We start from the raw sequence: 6,105 nt of genomic DNA on the forward strand, positions 1-6,105 counted from the left end.
ACGAACGCACTGCAACTCAATAGCTTCCGAGGACGGAATCTACATCAGGAAGGGGGGCATGTTAACCCTCACGGCTCACGGACACCCTATCACATACGACGGACGTTCTAACTTACGGCGGACGTTGTATTATTTACTTGTAGAGTCAGGTACTGGGCTTGTCGGTTCAATAGGAAAAGGGTAAGAGTGATCGCGGATGAGAGGTGCACTCTAACTGGAACATTCAAGGGATTAGTTGCCTAAGCATGGGCGCCCAAGTGTGAATGGGGCGAGCTCATATAAAAGTCAACTAAACCTAAAATTCACTCATTCTCTCATTTGTGCAATAGAAGAGTGCTCTTGCTCCATCTCCATCTCCACCTTCTTCTTCTTCACCTCCTTGTGTGTATGTGTGTGTGTGTGTGTGTGTGTGTGTGTGTGTGTGAGAGAGAGAGAGAGAGAGAGAGAGAGAGAGAGAGAGAGAGAGAGAGAGAGAGAGAGAGAGTGCGATCGAGCATTGCGACCACGGCACAGCGGCAGTGAAGCGGTTGAGCGCGGCGAAGCGGCGTCTCCTTCTTCTTCGCGGCGAGGAATCCTCCACGAAGCAAGCGTAGAGCGGTGAGTGACACACCATAGCTTTCTTTGAGCTTACTAGTTTAGGCTTGTTGTGTGCCTGGAGCCATTTGTGGCTCGCACACGGTGTATCGGCAAGTCCCTTGCTTCGACAGTGCGGCAAGGAGGGCACAGGGCTTATAAACAATGCACAGGGAAAAAAACCTCCTAAAGAGGGAAAAAATGCCCTGACGGTCCTAAGTGTGTTTACACACATCACTACCACATGTATATGGTAATATAGGTGATGTTCTTGGGTAGCCCAAAAGTTAACTTCCTTTCCTTTTCTTGGTCTTGATCCCCTTAACATTCCATGTCTGGATAATCAGCTCCTCCCTTACTGAGAGAGGAGAATGAACCCCTCCACATCCTGAGACTCTCCTTTTGAGCTCTCTTTGTTGGTGTCCTCTTTCATCGGTCCTTTTCCATTCCCCACAAAAAAATGAAGTTTCTCGGGGGATCCAAATCAAGAGGGACGATAGACGTCGTCTCTTTTGGTCGGACGCAAGGTGGGGTGGAGTTTCCTCTTTCCAAGCTTATGTAGTCTCAAGTGACCTGTAATCCCTTGTCTGCCTTCACCCTTGTGGCCCTCTTTAGGCCTGGGATTTACACTGCTGGCATAGTTTTCAGTGTCATAAACTTAGGTGGCAAGATAATATGATTGCTTGGTCCTTTAGGGACGTGCAATGCGATTCAGTGCTTCTCCGCCGCTGTTTCCTACTGTTTGGTTACTTCTTTGTCACAAATCATAACCTCTTTTTCTTTAGCTTCTCCTAACTCTTTGCTATTCTTTATCTATTTCTCACTCACTTCTACAATTGCTTCCATTTTGGAGTCTTGCATTGTCTGGTCGGTGTTTACTTTAACTTTCATGGGGCAGTCCTTGGCATAATGCCCAAATTTGTTGCACTCAAAGCATGCCCCAAAGTATGTCCCGAAGTTGAGTGAGATCTTGACAAGCCATGCTCCAACATTGATGACCATGCTCTTAGGTGGTGTCTTAGAAACATTCCAGCCAGTGCACACCCGATTAGAGGCCCTGCCACGTCCTCTTTTGTTAGGAACAAACAATGAGGTGCCTAGTTGACTTGCCAACATCCTGATATTATCCCACATCCAGCTTGGTAGCCCTGCAAACTCAACCCAAATTGGATGTAACCCCTGGAGAGATTCTGCCGAATCAAGACCGGGCTCCCATGGTACACACCTCCTTCACGTACACACTTAATATGTAATGGAAGAGTTCTTATTTATTTATAGATTGGGAAAACTTAATTACTTTGAAATTATTTCAATCAAGAAAAAATATTTGGCACTCTTTTTAAGACCTCTCTCTCTCTCTCTCTCTCTCTCTCTCACTCACACACACACACACACACACACACACACACACGTATACACACACACACACACCCCTTTCCATTTTGGGGCTATTTGAGATCATGTGCTATGTATTGAAAATAGGGACCTAATCAAGTATCAAAGCGAGCTGTCGGGAGGGAGGTTATGGCTGTCATGTTAAAGGGAAATTGGACACCATAGAAGACTATTAATTGCAAAATGCCGGCTAGATTCCAAGTTTTCCTTGAAGTAAACTGAGAAAATTTTGGTAGTGTACATACAAATATTTTTTTAAATTATAAACTTCTATGTCCATTGGATTTTCAAAACCAAAATTGAGCCACCCTTCAATCGACTTTCAAAATGAAAAGTAAAGTTTGAAGAAGTAGAGTAAAACCTTTTCTCATTTTTACTTGGAGGGTTAAAAGTTGAAAGTTGAAAAGGTTCAAGATTCCAAGCTTAAGAGGAGAAATGAGACATTTTGTAACGTGTAGGGAAAGGACCTCAAGTGTCCTTCCCCAAAAATAATTGTGACCACGTGGCGATTGGCGGAGGCCGGGAGCCACGTGGGAGCAATTATTTTATGGGGAATTGAGGTCCTTTCCCGTCCGTCAAACGTCTAGGGAAAGGGGGTCATTTCGAGCGATGGTGTTTGAGCCGCATGGTCTCTTTCTGCTAGGGTTTGTGCATTCTTCTGCTTTATGCGAGGGTTTGTGCATGTTCTTTGCCTAAGGTGCATTCTTCCGCTTTCTGCAAGGGTTTGTGCATGTTCTTTGCCTAAGGTGCTCTCTGCTGCAAGGTTTGTGCAGGTTCTCCTAGGGTTTGTGCAGGTCGCCTTGTCCTAGGGTTTGTGCAAGTTTTATGCGCTGCTTAGGGTTTTCTGTGCGTAGGGAAGAGTGTTTCGCTTTGCCTAGGGCACGCATGGATTTTAGGGTTTTGAGAGGTGGTGTTTTGAGGGGTCGAGTTCTGTAAGAAGTTTGGTTGCTGAAAAGCGAATGTGGAACTTTTTGGAAGGTATTTTGTGGGGCGAAACTCTGAGAGAGTATAGTGTCTTTTTGTTCGAAGGGAGAGCTTGGAATGAGTTCGCAGCCGACCTTCTGCCATCTGCCTGATGTTGATGAGGGTATTGGAGGAGGTGCATCTGGGCGTCGTGAAGCTGGAGGGCAGCTTGGGGGTGGTGCAGTTCATGGGGGTAGTAGTTCTTGTCAACCTAATGAAGCACCTGCAGATGGTGTAGGTAAACTTGGAGCAGTCATAGAACTTGGAGCATATGAACTTGGAGCAGTCATACAACTTGGAGTAGATGAAGCTTTTGCAGCAACAAATGTCAGCGAATTTGGGGGTTCTGGGACAAATGTCGGATTTGTATCAGCTGACGGAGAAATTTGTCCTTCTGCAGGTATTTCTTAACAATTCTTTGTGCATGCATGTTATTGTTAGTGATTTAGAATATGCATGTAAGTAGGTTTGCTTAGGAATATTTAGATATGGATTTTTTTACTGATAAGAATGTTTGCATGCTGTTTTGTTTGTAATTTGTGTTTTCTGCTGTGTAGGTGTTGTGCTTTGTAGTATTGTTGAATGTTCTGATGTTGGTGGTGTACCTATGCTGGATGTGGAAGCTAGCAACAATACTGTGCCAGGTTTTCTTGTTGGTAATAGCGACCTTGAGGAGTTGTTGAGTGCTGGGGATAGTGGGGCCACAAAACACAAGGATAATTGGGCACGTAAAAAGTTTGATACATGGAGAAAAATGTCTAGTGTGGATTGTGATATTCCTCTTGAGAAGCTGGATCTTCGTCAACTGAATGAAATGCTTGCTAGGTTTTTTGTTGTGGTATGTAAACAGGATGGTGGCTTATTTCCATCAGACACATTGATGGGAATGTTGTAATGATTTGGTAGAATGATAAAAAAGCAGCAGGATTTGAGAGTTGCTGCTACTAGTATTGTTGAGGTGCCGTTTGATATTGTACGGGATCCTATCTTTAAATCGACTCAGAACTCTATTCTGGCTGCGATGCGAAGGTCGGTCGCTGCTGGAGTTTGCAAGGAGGGGAAAAAAGCTTCAGTGATTGGTGTTAGTTTGCAGCAGGAGATTTTGCAGGATGTTGATTTCAATATCCAGCATGGTCGTGGGTGTCAAATGAGATTTTCTTACTTTTTCTTGTTGCATTTCTCAATCAGGGGTGGTTTAGATCTCTATAAGCTTGAGAGGATAATGTTCTCACGTGGTAAATATGAGCTTGGAGAATATGCTAGGTTGGTTTGTGAGTTTTAGGCTTATAGCGATAAGCTTCTTAGTTGGCACTTAGTGGTATTGAGTTTTTTTGTGCTTGCAGGTTTTGTGAGCGTGCTAGCAAAAATTATAAGGTTGACTTGATGCATTTTCAGCCGGAGCACTTTCGACCTGCTATTACAGTTCGTGATGATCATGTTGTATTGACATTTGATCAGCTGATGCATCGCATGCCGTGTATTGTTGAGGGTGATAAGAATCTGTTGTTTTTGTTTTTGCAGCCAATTAACTCTCCTCGCACGTAGGTTTAATAAGGTTTTTTGTCATATTTCTTGGTGTGCAATTTTTACATTTTTCTGAGTTAATTATCGATTACTAAATTTCTTGCAGATTTGGTATAGTCGTAACAGAGTGTCGGTGAAGGTGTTGAGCAATATTGTGAAGTCAATTGGTGATAGGACAGGAGTTGGTGGAAATTTCAGTAATAAGAGCTTACGAAGCACTTGTGTGACTCGAATGAGTCTTGGACAGGTGCCTCGTGAGGTTGGAATGATGGTGACAGGACATAAGCGTCCTACGTCATATGCGAAGTATGACCTCTCAAGTGAGGTGCGCATGGCTGCTGCGCAAGATATTCTATCTCAGCCTTCTGACGGGTGTGGAAGACTAAAGGCCTACCCGTAGGTTTTGGAGGAAAAGTTCTCAAACTTCTGTCAGCATATTGAAGGTTGTGCTTTTCGTGTGTTAATGTAAGTTGATGATTGTTGGTGTTGGTTAGTCTAATTGGTTTTATGGTTTTTGTTATGTGGTTCAGGTGGTCGCGCTCGTGGAAAGAAGCAAGATGTTGCTGATGTTGGTGGACAGGTTGCTGCTGTTGGTGGTAGATAGTTTGCTGTTGTTGGTGGACAGGTTGCTGCTGTTTGTGTTGGTCCAGCTGGGGGGTTATCAGCAGGGTTTGCTGGTGGTTGCACCGCTTCTAATGTTGATATGTCAGTTGATGTTGGTAGTTCTTGTGCTTCAACTAGTAATATTGGTTCCACTGGTAAAGGGTGTTCAACTGGTATTGTTACTTCAGGTGGCAGTAAGGAAGTTGGTGTTGCTGGTAAAGGATGTTCAACTGGTGTTGTTGGTTCAGGTGGTGGTCATTTGAAGCCAAGTGTGCCTTTTGTTCCCTACAGAATAGGGGAAGACATTCCTTTTGATGAGAGCCTTCTGTATGAGCTTCCGCCTGAGTCGCTAGAGCTCTAGGTATTGGTGGTCGAAATCCTCCCCTGTCAGTGTTTCCAGTTTGCAACATGTCAAATTGCGTTGTTAATGTATATGTTGGGAAGGAAAATATGCCCTTTGTACCTTTGGAGAAGAAGTAGTTGGACTGTTGGAATGTTTGTAGCTTACGACAAGTAGTAGTTGTGCTGCAGAGAACTATGATCAATCTTGTTTTGCTGGATTAATTTTGTTAATGGAAATTGATGTTATATTTTATATTCTTTTCTCTCTCTGTGTAATAATATTTCTACAAAAGGGAATGCTTTCTACTGGTTATAGGCAACATCTTTTTGACTTCAGTAGCAGTAGCAAACTACAAGGGTAGTAGGTTGAAATTCTGCTTGCTGATGTGTCGACAGTAGATTGAAATTCTGCTTGCTGATGTGTCAACACTAGATCAAAATTCTCTCTGCTGATTTGTCTGCCCTAGGTTGATGTTCTGGACGCTGATGTGTCTGCCCTAGGTTGAAGTTCTGGATGCTGATGTGTCTGCCCTAGGTTGATGTTCTGGCTGGTGATGTGTGAATAGTTGTTTGCACTTGGTGACAGTGTGTGTTCACTGTCATAGCTGACTGTGTTGTAGCTGACAGGATCAAGTGGAGTGGAGCATCCTAACCGTCCATTTAGTGTCAATTATGGATTTTAATAGACTCTAGATGGAGGGCCAA

General features: G+C 43.7%; 1 pseudogene; it reads left to right on the forward strand.

Annotated features, from left to right (window-relative positions):
* The first annotated feature begins 3,607 nt into the window (after positions 1-3,607).
* On the forward strand, positions 3,608-5,538 carry LOC147420211 (uncharacterized; annotated as a pseudogene).
* The last annotated feature ends 567 nt before the right edge of the window (positions 5,539-6,105 follow it).

The sequence above is a fragment of the Adiantum capillus-veneris genome, chromosome 28 (assembly GCF_014529385.1).
Source record: "Adiantum capillus-veneris isolate H3 chromosome 28, ASM1452938v2, whole genome shotgun sequence".
In the NCBI taxonomy this organism is placed as follows: Eukaryota; Viridiplantae; Streptophyta; class Polypodiopsida; order Polypodiales; family Pteridaceae; genus Adiantum; species Adiantum capillus-veneris.